Source organism: Piliocolobus tephrosceles, chromosome 17 (genome assembly GCF_002776525.5).
Source record: "Piliocolobus tephrosceles isolate RC106 chromosome 17, ASM277652v3, whole genome shotgun sequence".
Taxonomy (NCBI): Eukaryota; Metazoa; Chordata; class Mammalia; order Primates; family Cercopithecidae; genus Piliocolobus; species Piliocolobus tephrosceles.
This window is the reverse complement of record NC_045450.1, coordinates 35998740-36025759: the sequence shown is the minus strand read 5'-3', so window position 1 is coordinate 36025759 and position 27020 is coordinate 35998740. Positions and strand designations below refer to the sequence as shown.

Sequence of the window (27020 nt, the reverse complement as noted above, 5' to 3'; positions counted from 1 at the left end):
ATGATGAATCACTGACATACCAAAGACATAAATTGTGCACTGTCTCAGTTCCCGAGGCCCCACAAGCAGACTCTGAGACAAGAGCTGGTGCAGGGACATTACCTGAGAGGTCATTCCAGGAAGCACAGGTGAGGAAGAGGGATGGAGAGGCAAGGCAGGGAAGAGAAAGATAATTAAAAACACATTAGTAGCCTGGGCAACATGAGCAAACTCTATCGCTACTAAACACAAAAAAATTAGCTGGACACGGTGGTGCACCCCTGTAGTCCTAGCTACTTGGGAGGCTGAGGTGGGAGGATCACCTGAGCTTGGGAGGCAGAAGTCGTAGCGAGCCAAGATTGCACCACGGCACTCCAGCCTGGGCAACAGAGCAAAACCCTGTCTCAAACAAACAAACAAACAAACAAACAAACAAAAAGCATTAGTGAGCAGAGGGTTAGGGTTAGAGTTAGCCTGTTTTTGAACATCACAAGCATCAAATCATACAGGATGCATGTATCTTTGTCCTACTCTTTCTGCTCAATCAACATCATGGGTGTGAGATCCTTCCATGTCCCTAGATTGGTCTGAAGATTGTTCCTTCTCATTGCAGCGCAGTAGTCCACCATGTGACTCTACCATAATTTACTTCCCAGCCCATGGTCTTTGCATTGTTTCTGATTTGGGGCTGTAAGCACCGCTCTGAAGGTCTCTCTTAGTTGAACACACGCTCATTTCTATCTGGTATTTACCCATTGAGGCAGAATAGAGTCTGGAGACAGGGAACCTAATGCTGATTTGTGCTGACTTCCTAGAACTGAATCCAAAGGAAAACCCCAACTTTCTATACCCAAGTAACAAAAGGATTAGAGGCTATTCCCTTTGCACTGCCTTGCAGATGAAAACTGAAAAGTACTTATAATTGGTCCCCTCCTTCAACCAATCAGACTGGTCGTGGGGCCAAGTCTTAATGTATAACTTTGCTTCACTTCACCCTCTGATTGGTCACCTTCTGTGACCTTCTGTGACCAATCAGAACGGCTGCAGGCCAAATCTTCTTTTACACAGGGTGTAACCAAGTAACCAATGGGAAACCTCTGGAGGGTAAACTCCAGAAAATTCTGTAACTAACAATCTTGAGCCACTTGCTCAAGCCAGCTCCCACTCTGTGGAGTGAATTTCTGTTTACAGAGATCTGTACTTTCATTGCGTCATTGCTTTCTTTGTGCGTTTTGTCCAATTTTTGTTCAAAACACCAAGAATTTGGATGACAGGTAGTCAAGACCCTCCACTGGTAACACCAGGAGTGGAATTGTTGGGTTGTAGAGTTTGCATAGATTCAGCTTTGGAAAATAATTAGCAGATGTTTTGCAGACCAACTCTGAAAAAAAGAAAATAGTTACAGGTTTGACTGTTTTATACTCAACATGAAAATAGTTTGTAGACAGTCCCATGTGGGGTTAAAAATAAATATTTTTATAGCTGAAATGACTTACTCTATTAAGAAGAAGAATGTCAGCGAGAAAATTGGTCCTCTTGTCGGCCAATATCCAGGCCTTTGGGGAACCCCTGAGGAAGCATCTTCCTCATTTGCCACTTTAAATTTAAAACATACTATAGAGGGGACAGCTGGAGGAATGCAAGTGCCTCAAATGCCGTCTCTTATTCCCCCAAAGGGGTGTCTCCGCTTCAATTTCCACAAATCCACATGTCATCGCCACCGTTTTCAGGCTCAGGGAAGATGTTTCTTGTTCAGTAGATACCTGTAAGCATCAAGATTTGGGGAGTAGGGGGATATGGAGCAGTAGTAAGGATATGAATTCTTGATTCAGACACATCAGGTATTAAAGCTTGAATCCTAGTGAGTGATCTTGGATGAATTATTTCCCCTTTTGGGTTCTGGTTTCTTCATCTGCAAAATGGACAAAATAACAGTTCTTGTCATTGAGAGAGATTATGGAAAGGACTGTCTGAAATGCATGAAAAGGAATTAGCATGGGGCTAGCGCCTAATTCTCAGAAAACATTAACTGCAATCAGCATCATCACTGTGGTCATTTGTATTTGCTGTCAGAGTGGGGATGTTCCCAGCTGTGCAGCACCCAAGTGGGCACTGAAGGTTCATTCTCCCCACCTCTTTCTTCCATGCGGCAACTAAGTCACCACTCTCCCCACCCCCAGCTCTCTGCGGTAGCAGAAGAATCCAGGCTACAAGTGCCAGAATCACATCACATTGAGCTTGCTAATCCTTTTTGCCCTCAGATGTGGTTAGCTGGGGAGGGGAAAGGCAAGAGGAGGGAGGTTGGCAAGTTGCAAACCCAGGACAACAAAGCTGAGCTGCCTGAAGCCTGCAGCCAGGAGCAAACAGAAACAAATTAGTTCAATCCCAGAATGTAAACCGGCTTTGACAGAGATGCATGGAAAAGCCATGCAAGAAAAGCCTGCTGCAATTTCTCATCTAGTTAGCAGAGGGATCAATGCCACGGGCACAGGCCCCGTAGAAGACACTGCACGCGGCAGTGTGTGCAGGGCCTGGGGCCTGGGACCCCACTTTGGGGTTCCCAGATGCATCAGGTGCCAAGGTCAGCTTTGGGGGAAGGGGACTTGCCCTCAGATGTTCTAGTCCATGTATTATAGTGCCTGAGAGTCCTGCATGACAGCTTGATTCAGGGATATAGAATTTTAGGACTTGGAGGATATTCTGTCCAGAGATTTTTATATTCTAGAATTCTATGAATGTGCACTGGGGGCTAGGAGGACGCTGTGAAGATAGGGAAACGCTGAATAATAGGTGGGCTCCCGGCTTCAAACAGACCTTTCATATGTTTTGGATTGAGATGAACCATATGAAATTGCGATTTTTATTGGTCAAAAGCAGCTCATTATTGACATTTTCATTTGGTTACATGAGATGCAGGCTGGATTTGATCGTGAGCAAGCCACCAGCTCCAGGAGGATGGGACAATGGGGTGCAAATCACTTCTCCATCTCTGGACCTGAAACAGGACCTGGCATATGCCACAGCTGGAATAGCAAATGAATGAAGCAGGTGTCAATGCCCTCATGGGTTCTTTCTCTATTCATTCATATATTTGTGAACAAGCATTCACTGGTATTAGTATGCATCAGATATTAAATGCTGGGTTACAACAATTAAGCCATACTTTATTTAAGTATAGTTAAATCACTTTAACAGCAGACAGACGTTGGCCTTCCCTGAGGCCATTTATAGTGCGGTGGGTGAGACAGACATTAAACATGCAGTGGCCTGAGTGTTAGTTACAATTGTGATAAGTGGTACAAAGGAAAGAGGGCATATAATCCTTGAGTGCTAAATGCGGCTTGGATGTTTTGTCCTCTCCAGATCTCATGTTCAAATGTAATCCCCAGTGTTGGAGGTTGGTCTCACGCTAAGTGTTTGGGTCATGGGGACAAACCCCTCATGAATTTGGGTGCTGTCCTCAGATAATGAGTGAGTTCTGGCTCTGAGTTCACACAAGATCTGGTTGTTTAAAAGAGTGTGGCACCTCCCCATCTCTCTCTGGCTCCTCCTCTCACCCTGTGATACTCTGGCTCTCCCTTTGCCTTTCACCATAATTGGAAGCATTCTGAGGCCTCACCAGAAGCAGATGCCAGCACCATGCTTCCTGTACAGATTGCAGAACTGTGAGCCCAAATAAACCACTTTTCTTTGTAAATTACCCAGCCTCAGGTGTTCCTTTATAGTAATGCAAGAACAAACTAACATAGTACTTATTAGGTGCAAAGTGCAAGGGTGGCCACTGGGAAGGTTACAGTAATAAGATGCTGCCCAGCTGCCAAGAGAAGAAAGTGTAGTAGACAGTATTCTGCTCACAAAGATTTGGTCTCTCTCCTTTGGAAGAATTGTTCTTACCTCACCTATTGAGCTTAGGCATGGCCATGTGACTTGTTTTAGCCAATGAAATGTGAGCATGAGTGATTAGTCATTTCCAGGCAGAAGATTCAAGCCTCAGTGTGCCATGCTCTCTTTTCCTGCTGCCACACACTGCTGCTTCTTTAGCAAGGGTCCTGGAATACAGGCCCTGGGAAGCAGAGTCCTCAGCCCTTCCCAATGGGTGCAAAAATCACCTAAGAATTTCAGGTTGTTTGTTTCAGACTGTTTCAGCATAAGCTTGTCTGACTAACAGCAGTCATCCATGCCCTTGCCCTAATCTAATATGAAACCATGTTATAGACTTCCATATTCCTCTCCAGTGCCAAGTACAGTAGCTTCCATGTGGTAAGTACCAGTAAATGATTGTGAATGAACAATGCATCCTTCTCAGCTCAAATTTCTTAAATCCCAAGGAAGACTTCCTATTGGCTCAATTGAAGTCACATGTCTTTTCTTGAACCAATCAATAACTGTGGTCTCTGGGTAAAATCCAGTTCAATAGCCCAGCCAAAATTTGGTCCAAAAAGAACAGTATTTGTTCTAGGAAGAGCAGAGTCAGAGTCATCATGAGTCAGGCAGGCTCCCCATTTTTATAAGTTTTATGCAATCATTTATTGAGTACTTACTGCTCTATGGAAGACTTTGTGCTTGGCACTGTGGAGGAATATAGAAGACATAGAAGCAGAAGGGGTATTGGGACTTGAGGAGGCAGAGGCAAGGAAAAAGTAAAGCCCAGACTGAGTCCAGCCCCTACTGCACAGACACTCCCTCTGGGCTGCCCTGCCCTGGAACGTCTCTCCACCAGAAAGCTCTGGTACCCTCCCAGCACAGTCCCCAAAGAGCTAAAAATCAAGGCCACTCACTCCTGAGCCTGACAGCCAAGCTGGATGAGAATGAATGGGGCTCTGTGACGCATCTTGCAGCCTTCTTGACAATGTTCTGGCCGGTGCACTCTGTTCTCGTGGTTTCTGTCTCCTCTTCTGTGTTTATAGGGTTGGGCAGCTGCTACAGCCCTTGTCTCTTCCCTGGGTGCCTCAGAGTGACAGAGATGAAGAAGCCACTTGGCTCTAGGAAGTGTGGCCTGGCTCTGACATGGTTTGGCTTTGTGTCCCCACCTAAACCTCATCTGGAATTGTAATCCCCACGTGTTGAGGGAAGGAGGTGTTTGGATCATGGGGGCAGTTTCCCCCATGCTGTTCTCATGATAGTGAGTTCTCACGAGATCCGATGGTTTTGTAAGTGTACGGAAAACTCCTCCTTTGCTCACTCTTCTCTGTCTTGCTGCCTTGTGAAGGTGACTGCTTCCCCTTCTGCCATGATTATAAGTTTCCTGAGGCCTCCCCAGCCATGCGGAACTGTAAGTCCATTAAAGCTCCTTTGTTTATAAATTACCCAGTCTCAGGTATTTCTTTATAGCAGTGTGAGAATGAACTAATACAGTGTGAGAACTAATACAGTGTGAGAATGAACTAATAACAGTGTGAGAACAAATAACAAGCTCTGTCCACAGTCAGCACTGTGCAGTAGGCACTGAAGTGAGACAGAACTAAGTCTAACCAGAACCCTGTCACTCACAAGCTGGCTGGCATGGGATGTTAGAACAACTGGGAATGTGCTGGGCAGTACGTAGTATTAAAATAGGACTGCAGTGACAAAAAAAAATCAGGGTTTATTTTTCATACCTACAAGAAGTTCAGCTTTAGTGGCTCAACCACCAAAGGGCCACCAACTCTGAAACTCTTTGGGCCTTTTCATTTTGCAAGCTGGCCTCAGTAGTGTGAGGCATTGCATCTGTCAGCAGATGAGCACCGAAGAGGGGTTTAGGGTGGGGCAAAGGCCTAACCGAAGAGGGGTTTAGGGCAGGACAAAGGCCTAACATGGGACATGTCTTGTCTGTCTCTTTTTATCATGAGAGCAAAACCTTTCCCAGAAACTTCCAGCAGGCTTAGATCTCATTGGCCAGATCAAAAGAAACAGGGAAAACAGATATTTTGTTTCTCCAGTCTTCATAATGGAAGACAACAAGTGAAAAAAGTATTGGGAACAACTGTAGGTCAGCCAGTTGTCCGTGTCTGCTCCAGGAAGTTACCTTCTTAGCCCCATGCACTAGTTTCCTAGAGATTCCAGAACAAAAGACTGCAAACTTTGAGTGGCTTAAAAAATAGAAGTTTTTTGCCTTGCAGTTCCAGAGGCAAGAAGTCCAAGACTGGTGTTGACAGTGTTGGTTCCTTCTGAGGGCTGAGAGGGAGGATCTGCTCCCAGTCCCTGCTTCAGCTTCCCAGGGCTGGCTTGACATCTTTGGCATTCCTTGGCTTGGGGAAGCATCACCCTGTCTCCTGCCTTCATCATCACATGGTGTTCTCCCAGGGTGTGTGTCTGCTTCCACATTTCCCCTCTTCATCAGAACTCCAGTCTTATTGGATTACAGTCCACCCTAATGACCCCACTTCAATTTCATTAGCTCTGTAAAGACTCTGTCTCCAGATAAGGTCACATTCTGAGATACTGGGGGCTTAGGATGTCAACACATAAATTTGAGGGGGACACAGTTCAACCCATAATAGTCCCCTTTCTTAATCTATAAAATGAGTACAAGAGTTCCTGCCCCACGCTGGCTGTAAGACTTAAACGGGGTGATCCACATAAGGAACTCCCATCAATGCTGGCCCAGAGTGAGGACCCAATATACAGCTGCTGTGTGCGGCTCCCGGGGCTCCGCACCTCTAGGGCTGAGGCTAAGGTCAGGGCCAATGAAAGGAAGATGAGGCGAAGAAGGAGAGAGGCCCATCAGCTCCCAGCCCCTAGAGTTTGCCCGTGTCCCCAGTGGGACAGACATGACCTGACAACTGACTAGCTGACCCTCATGATCCAAGATGGCCCCATCCTCGGCTGCTCAGGACAGGGTGGCCTCATTTACTTGGTCCCACAGAGCTCGCATTTCCAGGAAAGTAACCTTTAGCAGCTCCAAGGGAAAGGTGGAGGAGTGGGGTCCCCAGCCCTCACTTGGCAATCTCTTCTCTTCTGGGCAGTAATGGAATCCACCTTTTCTTCTGGGGGCCACTTCCAACAAGAGCAGGACGGGCTGTGATCCCAGGTTCTGAGGGGCTGCTGTCTCTTCCCACTTGAGTGTTTTGAGTAAATTACAAGGCTCTTATCAGTGGTGGGGGCTTTATTGTTCTGCCAGGACATCTCCCTTTGTCAAAAACACAATAACTTGTTGTTAAGTGGTACTTTTTTAGGTTTTCCAAGCAGACAGACTAATTGTATCTTTTAATCTGGGTCAAACTGCTCTTGCTTATTACAAATTGGCTCTGAATCCTAAAAAGAGAGGGGGAAATGTGAGGAGCATTTGCAAATAATTTAGAGGCGGAATTACCTTCAGACAAACATTATGTCATATTGGGGAGAAATGCTTACCCAGACCTCAGCCTAGTTATGCTCTGGTTGGCCCAGAGGGAAGCTGAGGGACAGAGAATGTTCCCTGCTACAGATTCTGGCTACTCATGGAGCTTGTGCATGAGGGGAGCCAATTTGGGCATAGAACCAGGCATTACAGCCTGGATAATGATTCCCAGAAGTATCTGTTCCTAATCCTGTAACCTGTAAATATTACCTTATTTGGAAAAAGGGGTATTCATAGATTTTACTGCATTAGGGAGTTTATGCTGGGTTATTTGGGTGAGTCTTACATGCAATCACAACTGTCCTTATAAAGAAATATGGAGGGAGATACGACACAGACAAAGGAAGAAGAGAGAGCTTAGAGTGATGCAGCCACAAGCCAAGCCTTGCCAGCAGCCACCAGACTCTCCTAGAGCCTCTAGAGGGACTATGCTCCTGCTGATTCCTTAATTTTAGTCTAGTAAAACTGACTGGAGGCCTCTGGCCCCCAGAACTATAAGAGAATACATTTTCATTATTTTAAGCAACCAAGTGTGTAGAAATTTGTTACTGTAGCTTTAGGAAACTAATGCACCAGGAGATTCCTGTTGGTGGCTCCACTCTACCAAAAGAGGACTTTCCAAGGCTGAAGAGGCCCCCAAGAGATATGGAAAGTATCATAGAAAAGATTGGCCGTTGGCTGGTGGTGTTCTAGCTCCTGTGTGGCCACTTCCTAGTTATGTAACCCTCTCTGAACCTCAGTTACTTCATTAGAAAACTAAGAATAACCAATCTCCTCACTACATTGTTGGAATATTAAATGACAGGGCACACATAAACCAGAAGATGGCATGTCACCACTGATGATCAGGGAAGGTTACTTTTTTGTTTAATTTTTATTGTTAGGCCTCCATTGACTTTCCAGGGGCTATTGTCAGAGTCATCAAGCAGTTTCTTGGGGCACTGTAAACTGTACTCATATCCTGTGCAAACACTTTAATTTGCCAGGCAGTGCTATTTGTGAACTTCATGAGCTCAGATCATTGAGGGTTAATTTCTCCTGACTCAAAACAGTTTGCAGAAAACATTGATGGCAATGTAAAGCAAACTGGTGCTCAAGCCAGAAAGGTGACATCCATAACAATGAGGCCAAGAGAGATATTTATTTCACCCAATTCACCAAAAAGAACACTATTTTTGAAAAAGGTAATTGAAGAATTAGCCATATCCCTGCACCTCTGATAATTGTCCTTGGGTTGAGGCAAGGCTGGCCTTAACTACATTCATGATGTGTTTCCAGGGGTACTCTTGGACTACCTACCTTTGAAATAACTTCACTATCAGAACTATAAGTTCCACTGTTAGAGATTTATCCCTTTGGTGAGCTCAAGCATGGACCAATTGAGAGTCAAGTATCACTAGGAAGCCAGTTCCAGTTATTAATAACTTAATAAATTACAGTTTGCAATTTAAAACCTTCCAGTGTCTTCCTGATGCTTCAGAAAAAAACTACATAATTTTCATGGTCTCCACGGCCTCCACAATCTGATCTTCTCCTCCATGCCCTTGTATGTTTCTTCTAGTTGTTCAAATGCTCTATGATCTCTCTCTCTCCTGCCTCAGGCCTTTACACAGATTGCTCTATCTGGAGAAGATATTTAAAACATACTGACCTCCTGGGGCTGGGAACTATACAGGGAAGGGGAAGAGTGAACATGAAGATAATGGGACATGGTCCTCACACTCAAGATGCTTGTCTTCAAGTAGGAGTCACAGTTGAAAAGAAACTGAGAACAGTCAGAGCAAGCAGCCCAGATGCGAGACAGCTAAATGTTACAGGTCTTAGGAGAGACCATTTCTCCTAGAGGTGGTGGAGGGGATACAGGAGGCAGCAGAACCTTTGAAGGATGCATCACACTTAGCCATGGGGGGAAGACTGCTGTAGTGAGTAATTTCTAGGGGCAGCTCAGGCAAAGACACTGAGGGGGCAGAATGTGAACATTCAGAGATGAACAACAGTGGGAACAAACACTGAGCACCAGGAAATTACCCCAAATCACAGCAGTCCCTCATGACCTGACCCTGCCCATCTCCCCATTTCCTCTCACTTACAGTGGCCCAGCCACATGGGCCTTCCATCTGCAACCCCAGTGAGTTTGTGGTTCCTCACTTAGGGCCTTGGCTCATCCCTTCACTCTGCCTGCAAGCTTTCTCCCTCATCCCTCCCATGGCTGCCCCCTCCTCACCCTCTCCATCTCAATCACTCCCCATCGAGGCTTTCGCTACCATCCCATCCAAAGTGTGTCCCTGCTGTTTTGCTCACTTAGTGCCCCTTTCTTGGTACTTCCTGACATGTAGCACAATTTGAGATTGTATTTTTCTTTGTGGATGATCTGATTAACGTCTGTCTCCCCGCTTATATCATGAGCTCTGAGAGGCTAGAAAAGGGTTTGTTTGTCCAGTACTTGAGGAAGCTTGGGGGAGTGGGCACCCAGTGGAAATTCATCAAATTAGTTGGTGTGTGTGCATGGTTGTGTGTGCACATGTGTGCATGTGTGTGTTTGTGTTATGGCTAAAGACTAAGATGGGTTCATGTACAACACAGATTTTTAAATTATCAAATTAATTAATTGTGCTCTTGTATACTTTAACTCTGAAAGTTAATTATTTGTCTGCTGAAGGCCTGCTGCCTTGGTCAGAGAGGGAAGATACAGTAAATAGTGGCATCCCAGTTTGCAATGAAAAGCATAGAATTCAAGCACATTTATGAAATATAGACATCACTTAGCACAGTTCTGGAACCAGGCATAACTCCTTCAGGTGACAATTGGTCTCAAGCATAGACTAGAATGGAGTTATGGAAATACAAGTCAGTAGCCTGTAATCCCAGCTCTTTGGGAGGCCAAGGCGGGCAGATGACTTGAGGTCAGGAGTTCGAGACCAGCCTGGCCAACATGGGAAACACTATCTCTGCTAAAAATACAAAAATTAGCCATGTGTGGTGACACATGTCTGCATTCCCCACTACTCGGGAGACTGAGGCAGGAGAATTGCTTGAACCTGGGAGGTCAAGGCTGCAGTGACCCGAGATTGCACCAGCTCATTCCAGCCTGAACAACAGAGCAGCACTGTCTCAAAAACAAAACAAAAACAAACCAGTAATTTCTAGACAGATTTTTCTCCTGTGAACTGTCTGCTAGCAGCCATTTACCTGGCAAACTCTGGATCTAGAATTCTCCTTCTTGGGAATTCATGATTATACAACTCTGACGTTGGCTGGCTGACGTTGACTCTGAACCCTCCAAAAGGAAACTTTTCTAAGCAAATGAACAAAAATCATGAAATATCAAGGAAGCAGGTCAAATTATTTAGGAAACAGAGGTGGCCTATACCAACATAGAGGAATCTATTTACATACAAACAATATATTAATTACAAAGTATTCTTTACTATTCTTTGAAGCAGGGGACTCCAAAGGATGTTCCCTCTATATAATGCTGTGGCCTTATTAGAGTTTCTGTCTGTGTTGAAAGGCAACACAACTGCTTCTCCAGTACATTAGAGTGAAAGAAAGGGAGGAAAGAAAGTGAAGGAAAGGATGGAAGGAAGAAGAAGACAGGGAAGAAGGAAGGAAGAAAGGGGGAAAGAAGGAGGGAAGGAGGGAAGGAGGGAAAGAAGGAAGGAAGGAAGGAAGGAAGGAAGGAAGGAAGGAAGGAAGGAAGGAAGGAAGGGAGGGAGGGCAGGGAGGGAAGGAGGGAGGGAGGGAAGAAGGGGGAAGGAAGGAAGGCAAAGAGAGAGGGAGGGAGGGAAAGACAGAAGGAGAGAAGGAGGGATGGAAGGAGAAAAGAAAGAAGGGAGAGAGGGAAGAAGGGGAAGACTTGCAGCTGCCATTTGCCCAGTGCTTAGTGTGCCAGGCATTTGTGCTAAATGTTGGACATACTTCATCTTTTAATCTGCCAGCCACCCTCTGAGATAGGTATTTATTGTTATTTCCATTTTTCAGATTCACTGAGCTGAGGTTTGGAGCAGTAAAGTTACCTATTTAAAGTGGCAAGACCACACGTGCAGGGTATAAAATCCAAGTCATAGCTGAATGGAACAGCGCATTCCTCCTCCATCTTGGAAGATCTCCAAGATCACTTTCAGATCTTATCGCTCTGAATTTCCTTCACGCAGAGGATCCTTCCACAGAATAATGCAAGCGTAGAAGGCTTAATTCTTCTCTGTGTGTGCATGTGTTCATGTGTGCAATATGAAATCACTTTAAAATGTCATACAAACCATAATGAGGTACCTCATTTCCAAAGACATCAGTTGGCAAACATTTTAAAAGTTTGACAAGTCAATCCTAGTGAGGTAGTGAGCAGTGAGAACTTTCTTACCCCTCTGGTGCCGGTATAAACTGCTAAAAATCATTCAAGAATGCAATTTGCTGATGTCCAGAAAAGCTGAACCATGTGACTCCCATGACCCAGCATCACCCACCTGTATGGACAGGAATTTTCATACATTTGCATAAAAAGTCACATGGAAGAATATTCATTGCTATGGTGCATGAAATCTAACAAAATTAAACTTATTAGATTCAGAAAGATACCATATATCGGTTAACAGGAAAATGGATAAATAAAGGGAGATCATCATGCTGTGACAGTTTGGCTGAAAGTTAAACCAAACTAGTACCCCGGAACTCCTGTCAACAACATGGAGAACTATCAAATCAATACTGGAAAAAAAAATAGCCGGGCGCGGTGGTTCATGCCGGTAATCCCAGCACTTTGGGAGGCCGAGGTGGGCAGATCAAGAGGTCAGGAGTTCGAGACCAGCTTGGCCACCATGGTGAAACCCCGTCTCTACTAAAAGTACAAAAATTAGCTGAGTGTGGTGGTGCGTGCCTATAATCCCAGCTACTCAGGAGGCTGAGGCAGGAGAACTGCTTGAACCTAGACCTGGAAGGTGGAGGTTGCAGTGGGCTGAGATCATACCATTGCACTCCAGCCTGGGCAACAAGAGTGAAACCCTGTCTCAAAAAAAAAAAAAAAGAAAGAAAGAAAGAAATAGCTGCCAGAGACAACCAACAGTGTGACCACACTGATTCTCTAAAAGTGTAAAAGCCCACGGACACATGCAAATGAAATAAAATTTAAAATCATATATGGGAAAATTTAGGACAGCAGTTACCACTGAGGGAGAGAAGGAAGGGAAATGTATGGTGAAAAGGCTTCAACTGTGTTTGCAATGTTTTCATTCCTAAGCTGAGCGATGGGTATGTTAATGTTTATGAAATATTCTCTATAAGATTTTTTGTATGCCTGAAATACTTCAACATCATGCAATTTTAAAAGAGGAGGAGGAAGACTAAGTGTTTTGCTTTCTATAAGAAATGCTACTGGGGTATAGCAGGGCTGAGAAGTGGCCAGACTGCTTGTGAACCTAGATAAAGCTTTTAATTTCTCCTGGCCTGGTTGGAGGTGTCCTGCCCTTGGCGGGTGGTACAGCCCGTGATACAGCTGCACACAGCAATGCCTGTAAGCAGCAAGCATGGTAAACCTCCCAGGATGCCACCTCCAGCCTGCTGCAACACAGAGCACGTTCCCTGGGAAGCCGTGTTTCCTCCAGGTGAAGGATGGGATCACTCCATCTCTGTCACCTGCACAGAGAAGGAAGTGCTATAGAGAGACAGATTAGATCATCTATTATCAAGTAGGCATAAGACCGACCAAGGAGACACCTGCCGCTCGCCAGATGTTCTATTCATTATCAGAGTCATGGGGAGGGTGGGCCTTGATTCTTCCTCTCTGTCCCCCCAGTCCAGACTCTCAAGGGAAGAATCAGAAAGGAGACTGGATCACGGACCAGCTCCCTCAAAACTGGCCTGATGATGGGGTGGGGTGGGGTGGGAGATGCACCACAGGCAGCACAGAGTACATTACTCCTGGGCTGTGAAAATACTCAAGAAGAGAATACAGTATTTTGGAAGGTTCTTGTGTTCAGGCCAGTGGCAAAGCATGATGAATGTCTCCCCTGGGACACTTAAAAGCCCAGCCAATACTACCGTCGTTGCCATCATCATCATCATCATCATCAAATGCTTACTCTGAGCCAGGAACCCTGCTAAGAGTTTCACCTGCATTTTCTTATGGACTCATGGCAAGATCTTTACAAGGAAAGAATTATCCATGTCCCCAGGTGACAGCAGAGGAAACAGGCAGGGAGAGGTAAGTAACCAACTGAGCTCCACCAAAGTGAACTGCCATAAACATACCATCTCCTCTACCTCATCATTGACCTGTCAATGACCTCACCCAGGCATCCGCTCCACAGATGGGGAGGTGGGCAGTGTCCCTGTGCTTCCTTTTATCCTGGAAGCACTCTGGGCAGAAATGGCACACCCAGCACCTAGCATCCAGCACCCAGCACCCAGTACAGCTGTCTCTGACCAGCCAAGGCCCAGAGGTCTGGGCTTTAAGAGCATTAAAATTTCTAAAACGGGCACCTACGAGCGTTACATGACTTTCCTCAAAACCCAAAAGGCTCTTCATGACTTTATGAATCTTCAGAGGTGAGGATGAGCATGGCTGTTAAGTCTCCCACCAGGCGGCTAGCAAGACCTAACCCGGAGCCCCATCCCTGGTCATCTAGGGATCCCCTCATCGTCCATCCACTCCTAATTGCTGGCTCTTGGAAACAAACAACACAGAGTGACTAACTCCACCAGCACCACCACCATATCACCACTACCACCCAAAGCCCGCTGCCTTCCAAATCTACGGGCACATCACCATCTGATCTGGAAACCTCTTCCTATAACTCTGATGTTCTGTTTCAATGAATCTGAGCCCAGACACAGACACTCTATAAAATACCCCGAGATGATTCTGATGGTCTTACAGATTTAGTACACATGGCCTTAAGCTATAGAAAGTTCTAACGGTGAAATTAGAGAATTCCATCTTATAGTAGGAGCAGGAGGAGATAGAGATTTCAGCTTTTCTGGCAGAGAACACAAAATTTAACTCCCTACCCCACCTGGAAACATTGGTTAGCGATTAGGTCACACAGGGAGAAATTATTCTTTAGAGTTTCACAAGTCAAGGATCTACATCAGCTCCACGCTGGCCCCCAGACACCCTCCCTCCTTTTCCCTAAAATTATCCCATCCGCAGCCAGGCTCATTTTCAAAGTCATATTCACTTGTCTTGACCACAAGATGCCCAGGCAGATTACATGTTCTAGGTCCAAGGGAGGTGTATTAGTTCAGGCTACCATAACAAATACCACAGACTGGGTGGCTTAAACCACAGAATTTCTTCCTCACAGTTCTGGAGGCTGGAAGTCCAAGATCAAGGTGTCGGGTCAGGAGTTCGAGACCCGCCTGGCCAACGTGGGGAAATCCCATCTCTACTAAAAATATAAAAATTTGCTGGGCTTGGTGGCAGGTGCTTATAATCCTAGCTACTCGGGAGGCTGGGGCAGGAGAATCGCTTGAATCTGGGAGCTGGAGGTTGCAGTGAGCCAAGATCAAGCCACTGCACTCCAGCCTGGGCAACAGAGTGAGACTCTGTTTCAAAAAAAAAAAAAAGGTGTTGGCAAAGTTGGTTTCTTCTGAGGCCTCTCTCCTTGGCTTATAGCTGGTCATCTGCTCCCTGCGCCCCCACAGGGTCTTTCCTCTGTGTGGGTCTGTGTCCTAATCTTCTCTTCCAAGGACACCAGTGAGATTGGATTAGAGCCCACAATTGTGTTTATCTCAATTACTTCTTTAAAGGCCCTATCTACAAATACAGTCACATTCTACAGTACTGGGGGTTAGAGCTTCAAAATGTTCACTGAGGGGCACAATTCAGCCCGTAAAAGGAAGGAAAACAGCTTTCAGAGAAATGCAGGGAGCTTGTATGCCATGGATGATTCTCGCACCCACTGGGATCTTCCACCTGGATTGACATCCCCTCTCATTCCTCTCTGCTCCCCGCAAACTCTAAATCTTGACATTCTCTAATATTTTATATTAGCCCATGATACTATATTTCATTTTATTTTTCTTTTGAGATGGAGTCTCACTGTCTCGCCCAGGCTGGAGTGCAGTGGTGCGATCTCGGCTCATTGCAACCTCCGCCCCCTGAGTTCAAGCGATTCTCCTGCCCGAGCCTCCCGAGTAGCTGGGATTACAGGTGCCTCTCACCGTGCCTGGCTAATTTTTGTATTTTTAGTAGAGATGGGGTTTCACCATCTTGGCCAGGCTAGTCTTGAACTCCTCACCTTGTGATCCACCCACCTTGGCCTCCCAAAGTGCTAGGACTACAAACCTGAGCCACCATGCCTGGCCTATATTTTCTCTTTACAGCAGGAATTACAGAAAATTTAAAGCATCATTTCAAGTGCAAGAGATGAGCCCTGGAAAATATTGTCATCACGCCCAACACTGGCATGCATTCTCTTCTCCCTAGTTGGGCTCCTCTGTGCTCATTAATTAGTTCACCGAATAGCAGCCATCAGTCACTGGCGGACTCTTCTCTAAAACTCTATTCAATTTTCTTAAATTATCATCACCTGAGACAGGGTAAACAGGAGACGCATGAAATATTCTGGAATTCCAAATTGATAGAGAGGTGTCATGCCAGGCGCTGGCACCCATCAAACTGAATGACTCGGAATTTACAAAGACAAGATGGAGGCTGGAGAGGACGAGAAGAGGTAAGGACAGGGTGGAGCTGAGGGAGTCCCCAGGGTTGTAAGCCCAGCCCAGTTCATCACAACTGGAAAGACAACAGCAGCCTGGACCTCAGCCTCACTGAACCCCAGATCCTCAGATCAGCTCTGGGGAGAGGATGTTTGCAGGTGGTGTCCATTACCCCAGATAGAGAAAAAAACCAAGAAGGCCCTTCTGACTGATAGTGTTGACCTGCCTTCAGCAAACAGTCTCCAAACATCAACAACATGGCCTCCGGAGGTAGTTTTGGTAAACTGTTTGCTTGAAAAAAAGAATAATTATTTTATTTTATTTTTCAGCTTTTATTTTGGCTTCAGGGGGTACATGTGCAGGTTTGTTACATGGGTATATTGCATAACACTGAGGTTTGGGGTATGAATGATTCTGCAACCCACATAGTGAACATAGTACTCAATAAGTAGTTTTTCAGCACCCACCTCTCCCTTTTCTAGTAGGCCCTGCTATCTGTTGTTGCCATCTTTATGTCCATGTGTACTCAATGTCTAGCTCTTACTTATAAGTGAGAACATTCGGTATTTGGTTTTCTGTTACTGCATTAATTTGCTTAGTATAATGGCCTCCAGCTGCATCCATGTTGCTGCAAAGAACATGATTTTGTTCACTTTTATGGCTAAATAGTTTTCCATAGTGTATATATATCACATTTTCATTATCCAATCCATTATTGATGGGCACTTAGGTTGATTCCATGTCTTTGCTATTGAAGAGTCATTATTTTAAAAAACATTTGCCAAATTCTTGTGGACATTGCCCAAAGTATATTTTTCCCAGCACTCCTCCTGTCTTGGCCCAAAGCCTCTTCTTGACCAGAAGACAGATAATGACTAGAGGTAGATCTTGACATTGAGATCCAGAAATGGTCCCATTTGCTCAACAGAATCTGTTCTTTGGGAAAAGGTTACTCCAGGTGAGGGAGTTTTGAGGATGCCTGGGCTTACTCCAGGTGCCAACATGCAGTCAGCCCTGTCCCCAGAGCTCTGTCTCCAGTCTCCGCCTATTCCCCCTATGCTTGTTCTGCTCTTCCAAGCCCTTGAGCCCTGCCCGGCCTGGATGTGTTCCCCCACTTCCCACTGTCAATGACCTCTTGCCTTAGGAGTGTGTCTAAAATGTTAACACTATATGGATCAAAGAAATGCACACTGTGGCTTCTGGAAGCCAGATACGTATAAGCTCTTCAGAAGCAATTTGGAAATGGCTGAACTGAAACTGGCCTGCCCGCCACTTGCAGGAGTGGGAGGTCTCATTAGGCTGGACTTTCTCTCCCTTGCGGGAGCCTGCTGTTCAGAGACCAGCAGTCGATCACTTGGGGGCGGGGAAAGAGGGGGATGAAATCTACAGCTTTAGGAAAATGGAGCTGAAAACATTTAACTTTGAATCATAAACAGAAGCAAGAAATTAGAGAGAGGTCAGGGAACAGGAAATCAAGAGAGGAGAGGTCCGTTCCCAGGAAATAAGGAGATTTGGTTGGGCAATGACATTCAGCAGCCTTTCGTGGAGATACTGATCACTGGGACAGGGCTGGCTGCTGCACCACTGTCAGAGGAGTCTGGCCCAGAGAGGATATTCTGACGCTGCCCTTCACTGAATTCTCTAATTGTGCCCAGAAGCTCAGCCCTAGGCATAGATATTTTATGTCTGAGAAAGGGACAAAGAGCTCAGTTGGAAGTGGGCATCCTCTTGCAACCCAAAAAGGAATGCATGGTGCACGTTCTAGTGGGACTTTCAAAGACAGAGTATATTTCTAGCATTTCTCCAGATGCTAACCGATTTACACCTTTGGGCAATTGTATAAATTCCCTGGCAATACAAGTCTATAGCAGTTCTGAGGGCCCTGAGTCACGTGTTTTGTAGGGGATAGAAAGGCAGAGATGAATGAAACATGGCTCTAGAGCCACCCAGAGTAATGGGAGAGACAGATACATTGACCACAAAGCATAATATTAAGCAAGGCAGTTGGTGATGAATCGGTCTACATCAGTATGACATAAAAATAAGTTGGACAGAGCAGGCGCTGTAGCTCATGCTTGTAGCCCCAGAACTTTGGGAGGCCAAGGCAGGCAGATCGCTGGAACCCAGGAGTTTGAGATCGGCCTGGGCAACATGGCAAAACTCCGTCTCTAGAAAAACACAAATTTGCCAGGCGTGGTATATGTCTGTGGTCCCAGCTACTCAGGAGACTGAGGTGGGAGAATCACTTGAGTCCAGGAGGCAGAGGTTGCAATGAGCCGAGATCCCGACACTGCACTGCATCTTGGTGACAGAGTGAGACTCTGCTTTAAAAAAAAGAAAAGAAAGAGGAAGGAAGGAAGGAAGGAAGGAAGGAAGGAAGGAAGGAAGGAAGGAGGGAGGGAGGGAGGGAGGGAGGGGGGGGGGGGGGGGGGGGGGGGGGGGGGGGGGGGGGGGGGGGGGAGGAAAAGGGAAACGGAAAGGGAAAGAGAAAGGTCAGAAAGACCCAGAATGCAACCCCAGACTTCCTCATCCCATTTGATGGTCCTTGAACAAGTTATATCATTCCCTGGAATTTCCATTTCCCGGATCTAAGAAATAGAGCCCTCATTTCTGTGAAGATCCACAAGCCAAGGGGAGTGGGGCAGTGTGGCTCACAGGCAAAGAAAGGCCCAAGGCACTGTTCTGAAGCCGCCTGAGGGTATGCACCTTGGGTGGATTTCTAGAATTCCTATTGAGATTTGTACTATCTAAGTAAAATGAATCTGAAGAGGTCATCTAGAGATAAAACTACCCCTATGTTTGGCCCAAGGTCAGTGCTGAACAAATGGGAAAGTAAGCAAGAGAATGAACGAGGTAAATAGCAGAAGTGATTCAGGACTGACTCTCTCATCTCTCAGCAAAATCTCCAGTTGAACCCCTGAGAATAAAGGAGATTTTATTTATTTATTTGTTTGTTTGTTTGTTTATTTGTTTGTTTAACAAACATATGGCACTTAATTTGTGCCAGGCATTATTCTCCGTGCTTCACCTAAAAAAAAAAAGGTTTAATATTCACTATAATCCAAGGAGGTATTATTATTATCTCCATTTTACAGATAAGAAACCTAAACAGAGAGGTTTAGTACCTTGGAAAATGTCACACAGCTAAAAAGTAGCCAAGACAGTTTTTGAACACAGGCATTGTGGCTCTGGGAATCCACATTGCTTCTCTATTAAGGAGGCTAAAAGATCATCTGAAGCCTCAAGGAGCCTGGTACCAGTCACACCCATCTACAGCAGTCAGCTCAGGTGGGAAGCTGCTAAGGTGGCGTTCAGAGCCCAGGTGTGGTCCTCAGCCTCTGCCTTGATTCAAGAAACCCAGTTTAAGGGCCTCCCCATCCACCCCCCAGGATATTATCAGGTGCCCCCAAGCCCAGAGGCCTCAATTCTTCTACCCAGATCTGTGAAGTGTCCTTGGGTCTGTGGTGGCACTGGCCACTCCGGATCCTCCTAGAAAGGGTCCCTGTCCAGCTCCTCCAGTGGCCAAGGTCTGTCCTTGTGCCAAATGCAGCTGATCCGTAGTAGCTGCCTGCAATATTGAATGGAAAAGAACTTGGGGTCACATCTGGGCTCACCGGGAAAGACACCGTGGTCCATCAGTGATGTCCCCAAGCGCATAGGAAACAGGTTATCAGCCACTGGCCTAGCATCTCACTCAAGTCTATGGCTGATGCTCACAGCCCTCTGCCCAAGCTGGGCTGGGTGTTTTCTTCCTGTAACCTTCAAGCTGTTCTGCTACTACCTCAGTCAGGACTCTTCTGATTGCAAGTGTCAGAAATCCAGCTCTACCTGAACACGCAAAAAAGGAGAAATAACTTACTTAACTGAATTTTGCAGGGGCAGATTTCTCAACCTTTCCATCTCTCATGTATGCTTTCTTCTGGAACAACTTCATTCTCATGCAGATTCCCCTCTCAAGAGAGCAAATATGGCAAAAATGGCTACCAGGACTGACAAGCTGGTCTTTCAGTTTCAAGGGAAGCTCCAGAGTTGAGTATCATTGGCTTAAGTTGGATCACATGACCTCCCCTAAGCCAATCATTGTGGCCAGGGGATGTTCCAGTGGGCTAGGCCTGCCTCCCATGTTGGCCCCTGTAATGAAATGGGGAGATGGGAATGGAGATTAATGTCACTTGCCATCTAGCAACCTATGGTGAAAAAGGGCTGGCTCTCCAACGGAAACTTGGGATGCTTTTCTCAGCATTTTAAACACCTTAAAACCGCATTTTATGAAGGTTTTTCTGGGAAAAATGTTTACAGGATGGATTAGAGCATTGACTATGTACTATGCCAACAAGCCGGTCTTGGCTCCTGTTCCCTGGTTTGTGTTTATAGACTTCAGTCCTGGGAAGATGGATTCTTTCCTGACTATCTTGATCATTCGCATCAGAAAAGAGTTCTGTTCCTTGGGATTTTATTTTTTAATTATGGGAAATTTTCAGATATAATCAAAAGTGTTGAAAATAATCCATGTCTGTTCCTCAGCTTCAACAATGATTAACTCAGGGCCAATTTTGTTTCATCTATGGCCCCGCCCATCCCCACCCCACCCTGGATTACTTTGAAGCTAATCCAGACATCATATGTCTTTAAGATGCTCAGATTGCAAGGTCCTACAAGAGCTAGAGATTCCATTCTCCTTGAGAAGAAAGGAATCTGGCCTGTTATTATACGTCACTTAGCAGAGGAGAGTCTTGCCTTTCCTCCTCCACAAACATGGCCCAACTCTCCTTACTTGATATTATACTTTGAATCTTTATGAGTGGAAAATTGCACTCTGTTTATTCTTGTCTGGAAGTGCTCAGCTGGAGTGATTGCAATGTTATCTCCCCGGGCATCCCCATTGTCCTCATCCTGCTGTTGTCCCCGACCCCATTTCAACCCACTTTGCCTGTAGCCTTGTTTTACGACCTGCTCCCTGCCTCCGGTTACCTGATTTCTAGGGTCCCTTTCCCCGTTCTCCTAGCATTCTAACATATACATGGTCCAGAGAACAATAGCCTGAAAAAACTCTATTTCCCATTTTGTAATCCCAACACAGAGCGATCTGTCTCCCCTGCACCTTAACAGCCTACAAATGGCTGCAGATACACGCATCAAAGAGCCATTCGGCTGCTCACGTGAACAGACTTCCCTTGCGCTTCCAAATGTTACGTTATCTCTGCCACAGCAATACTCCTTGAATAGCTAATAAATGCCAAAGAAAGATTGGGAGGAAAAAAAAGTTACAGAAAAATTATTATTATTACTTAAAGAGCCACAGAAAGATAGCAAGGTTCTTCTAAAGTTACAACACCATCGTTAGCAGCTGCAGGGTACATGAAAGCCAGGGGCCGGGGGAGGGAAGATAGGGCATATTTCAAAGCTGACTGCTGCAGTAACAAAACGCGAAGGGGGTGTTGTGTGGAATACGCCAAGTGTTTGAAGTGGACAAGGTTTCTAGCATGTTGCCTTGATGCCTGTACATACTTAATAACAGATGTTTGGTCTCTCTAGGCAGATAATTGTCCTTCTGTAAGGTTGACTTGACCTGCCTGAACGGCCCAGCTTTGAGCGCTGCAGCAGTAACAAATGATCCTAGCTTCTCTCTTTTTTACTAGGGGAGATGCTCAGCCACGCTTCCTTTTAAGCACATAATTACTCGGCAGCAACTGAAGCCCATACATTCCCCTCTCCTAATGGCCATGGAGCCATTCGGTCATAATTTATGGGGACAGGGTTCAAAGTTTTAATAATATTTGGATAATATCATTGCCCACACGTCGGGGGCGTCGTGATGAATAGAAGGAGAGTGGGCTTATTTCGATTCCATGCATGACAGCGAGGACGTTAACGACTGGGTGCCCGGCGTGGCCTTTATGGAAACTGCCACCAGGCCATCAGCTCATGAATTATAGATCTGGGCATGAAGGATCACATAGGGACGTTGTTCATGAGGAACTGTCCTGTTAGCGCCTCTTCCTTATGCAGATAAATGAATTGCAGGGAATACCAAAATGGCGTAAATAAGCCCTTAGTGGATAACATATTAGAACATCAACATAAAAAACCCAGTGCTGGGGCATGCTTGGGGATATTTATGTTTATACTCTCTGTTCAAGTGGCTCCCTGATTTTTTGGCTTCTTACGGCTCACCTCATAATTCCAACCTCCTAACGGCACCTCTGGGCATGTTTCTCGGATGCTCTGTGGTGCCTGTTGACATTTGTACACGAGTTTGCTCACAGAAGTGCTTTTGGGTGGGCAGAAGGGTACAGACTCATCAAATTCAAAACAGACCTAGTTAGCATTGTCTTAGTGACATGGTGGGGTGTTCCTAAAACAGAGGCCAGACACTGGCAGGTGCTAGTGGAAAAAGAAGGGGCAACTATGTCCCCAAAAGTAGAAAGAAGGGAGACGTTCTCAGCCATAAACCAGATAGAAAAGAGCCTTGGAGAATATCGAGTTCAACCACACTACTCCCAAAAAGCAGGTGGCAAAATTGAGGTTCAGAGGAGAGCAGGGACTCCCCCTAAATTATAAAACTTTGTTGCTAAGCCAAGATTCCTGACTCCCAAGTGTGGCCCCAGGCTGCCTTATCTGGTCTGAGTTTTCTCTCCCCAAAATGTAAACATTCAACACCAGCACCAAATGATAGTGTTAAGACTAAAACAATGTTTGCCAACTTCCTCCTGTTAATCTAGACTGACTCACTCTAAACTTTGACAAGGTTCGCGTGCCGTGAGCAATCGTTGAACTTACACACTCGATATCCATTTAATCTGAAGGATTTATTTGGAAAGAACAGCAATTATAGCTGCACCTCAGAATAACTAGGAAACGGCGCATTTAAATCTCTTTAAATAGCTTGCAGGAGTTCTAAATAGCTCCCCCACGCCCAGGTTCTGATCTGGTGTTCTCATTTGTCTGGGCCTTTTTACAGAGCCCAGGAGTGGCTTGGAGCAGGTTTCAAATGTGGAGGTTTGTTTCTTTACTGGGAGGTGCCTTATGTAGGGGGTTTTCTGTTTTCTGACACATCTAGGGATGTTTTCTTTTTTTGTCTTGCCAGGAGAAAGAAGGTAACCATGTTCTGCTGAATAAAGGCCAAGAACATTTACCCAGTTACAATTTTTTTTAATAATCATACAAAAAATTAACTTTTGGGGATCACAGCTTTATGAAATTTAACACATATATAGAACCACGTAACCACCATCACAATCAGGATACAGAACAATTCCATCACCTCCAAATCTCCCATTAAAAAGTAAAACCCCAGCCAGGGATGGTAGCTCATGCCTGTAATCCCAACATTTTGGGAGGCTGAGGTGGGAGGATTGCTTGAGCCCAGGAATTCGAGACCAGTATGGGCAACAAAGCAAGACCCCCAGGTCTACAAAAATAAAATATTTAGCCAGGCATGGTGGTGCACACCTGTAATTCCAACTACTCAAGAGGCTGAGGTGGGAGGATGGCTTGAGCTCAGGACTTTGAGGCTGCAGTGGATGATGATCACACCACTGCACTCCAGCCTGGGCGACAGAGAGACCCTGTCCACTCCCCAAAAAAAGTCAAACCTTCCCTTGATCCCTAACCCCTAATCCCCACTGATCTGTTCTCCATCACAATAACTCTGTTTTTTGGGAGTGTTGTATAAATGGGTTTATAAAGTATGTCACCTTTTGAGACTGGCTTCTTTCACTCAGCATAGTGCCTTCGAGATCCATTCAAGCCCTTGTCTGTATCTACAGTTCAGTCCTCTTTGTTGCTGAGTCATATTCCATCACAGAGCTCAGACCTCAAGTCAGGCATCACCAGGCACTTACGGGATGAGGACAGTGGCTGATGACTGTGATATGTGTGCTGTGTGTACCACGTTCTGTCCTGGTGTTTTACTGTACTAACTCATGTAACCTCTCAACAACCTAGTGGGGTGACTACTAGCATTATATCCATTTTGCATTAGGAAATTAAACCATAAAGAGGCTACATAACTTGCCCAAGGTCACTCAACTGGTAATTCAGGAACCACCTATAAGGTTAGAACCTGCCAACCCTTGTGCTTCATCATGCGACATCCTAATTATAAATATCTCTGGAAGGGAGAGGAGAAATGCCAGTCCCCAGGAAGGTGTAAATGGCTGACAACATTGCCTGCCGAGAGCAGGCTGTGCCAGGGTTTGAGGAGGACAGTTGACATGATCAGGAGGAAAACAAGGAAAGGGGCCCAGGGATCCCACTACCACATGCCGCAGAGTGTGCACCCAAATACCCCACACACACCCCAAAGGGAAAGGGAGGGAAGCAGGAGAAGGCAGCACTTCACATAAATGTAGTGGCTAACAAATAGGAAACATCCTGGCCTCTGCCCATCCTACTAAGTCTCAGGGGTTGGGAAAAGAACCAGATCTGAGAATTTCAAATTAATTGCCATGAATCCTGGAATTGTCAATCTCAGGCTTTCAACAGCGCAGTCATCAGCTGTCTTACCTAGCCTCCTTTGAAGCTTGAGATGTGGCTGCTCTCCTTGGAATCATAACAACCTAAAACATAAATGTGGAATTCCAGGAGTGATTTCACCCAGCATTGAGCCCGTGGGGAAACTGAGGCCTAGCAAGAGAATGGACTTGGCCAAAGGCACATAGCAAATCAGTAGCAGATCCAGGACTGTAACCCAGATCCCTTCCTCCATATATCCACCCATTCATTCATTCAACAACTGAATGTACCATGTGCCAAGCACTTTTCTGGAAGCTGGAGACAAAGGGTGATGAAGACACAGTACTTGCCTTCATGGAGTTATAGTTTTGGCAGGAGAAAGATATTAAACAAATCATCACAAGCAAATAGATAATTTAAAGTCATAGGGAAGATTTTAAAATTTTCTCAAGACCCCTAGCAAGTATGTTTCCAACTCACCTCAGCTGCTTCTATTTCCTAAATCAACAAGATGAGGTTTCCTGTAGCAGTAAAAGCCTCCATGTGCCCTCTCAATAAGATCATGCAAAAAGGTAGTTATGTCATTCTATAATATTTTAATTACAGGTGTTGAGTGCTGGCTCCCCAAATACCACTAACAGTCTGTTGGTAAAGCAAAGCTGAATTGATTGGTCACTGCAATGAGGGAGAACACCACCTCAAAAGAGCTTTGGCAGTACTATGGTTTGGATGTTTGATGCCTCCAAACCTCATGGCAAAATATGATCCTCACTGTGGGAGGTGTGGACTAACGGGGAGTGTTTGGGTCATGGGGTGGATCCCTCATAAACGGCTTCATTCGCTTGTTGCACCAAGAGTGAGTTCTCACTCTATTAGTTCCTGCAAGAACTTGTTAAAAAGAGCCTGGCATCTTCCCTCCTCCTCCCTATTTCTTTTGCTTCCTCTCTCCCCGTGTGATCTCGGCACATGCCAGCTCCCATTTGCCTTCCACCATGAGTAGAAACAGCCTGAGGTCCCCACCAGAAGAAGATGCTGGCACTGTGTTTCCTGTACAGCCTACAGAAGTGTGAGCCAGATAAATCTCTTTCCTTTGTAAATTACCCAGCCTCAGGTATTTCTTTACAGCAATGCAAACAGACTAAGACAGGCAGCATCTTAAATGGGGTTAGCAAGGTTATTTTTCCTGAGATTCTCTAGTCTGGTTTAAAGAGTATTTTCAAAGGGAGGAGGCATTAGTTAGAATCAGGTAAGTACCATGTTATGATAGGTTAGAATTGGCAGAAACAGTGAAGTGAGGGTTTTGAGGGGGATGCTTCAAAGAGTCTTAGAGGGTAAAGTATTGAATGCTTTATATTGGAGAATTGATGGTTTTTTCCAGGATATTCCGGTAATGAACTATAAAGTTAGTTGACTGGGCAAGAATATTGCTGGAATAGTAAAGTTATGCTAATAAAAACAAAGGAATAGTAAAATCATGTTATTGTAAAAGTAAGCCATGTGGGGTAGATGACTTAGGTTCTCATAGAAATGATGCCTGTTTATCCTAAGCTAGCCAATAGAAGCAATCATAGTAATAACATCTACCACTCTATGCCAATCAGCAAATGTTAGGAAGACACGAGGAAACCTATTTTACAGCTGCTGACTCTGCAGTGGAGAGGGGCCAAAATATTTAGCCCAAGACCTCAACTTTGAAGCAGGAAAATAAGGATTAGAATGCAGGTCTGTCCTTCTCTGTCTCTGCTCCATTGCCACCCAGCCAAAAGGAAAAAAAAAAAAAAAAACAAGAAGAAGAAAAAATTACCCATGATCCCATTACCAATATTATTATTCTGCCCTGAATGTTCTCCTTTAGCTCAAGTCCACCTGGGGAATTTTGCCTCAGACTGAAAGGTTCGAAGAGAGGATCTTCTCTATAAAACTGCCAGCAAATCACCACCTCCTCCTTGTTCATCACCATCACTACCATCACCTCCATCACCTCCACCACCATCTCTACCTCTACCACCTCCACCTCCACCACCACTATCTTCATCACCATCTCCACCACCATCTTTACCTCCACCACCTCCACCTCCACCACCACTATCTTCATCACCATCTCCACCACCATCTTTACCTCCACCACCTCCATCACCATTTCCACTGCCACCACCACCACCATCTCCATGACTGTCTTCACCTTTACCTCTTCCACCACTAGCCCCATCACCACCACCATCTCCATCACCATCTTTACCACTGCCTTTGCCTCCATCATCGCTACTGCCAGCATCTCCATTACTACCTTCACCATCATCACCACCACCTCACCTCTACAATCATTTTCACCTCCAACACCACTACCACTACTGCCACCACTATCTCCATTATCATCTCCACCATCATCACCACCACCTTCACCACTATCATTACCACCTCCACTTCCACCACCAGCACTACCATCACCACCATCACCACCACCTCCACCACCACCACCACCATTTCCACCACCATCACCACCACCTCCACCACCACCACCACCACCATTTCCACCACCATCACCACCACCTCCACCACCACCACCACCACCACCATTTCCACCACCATCATCACCACCTCCACCACCACC

General features: G+C 45.5%; 1 pseudogene; it reads right to left on the bottom strand.

Moving 5' to 3' along the window:
- The window catches only part of LOC111541452, a 95007-nt pseudogene that overhangs the window by 5621 nt on the left and 62366 nt on the right, over positions 1-27020 (bottom strand).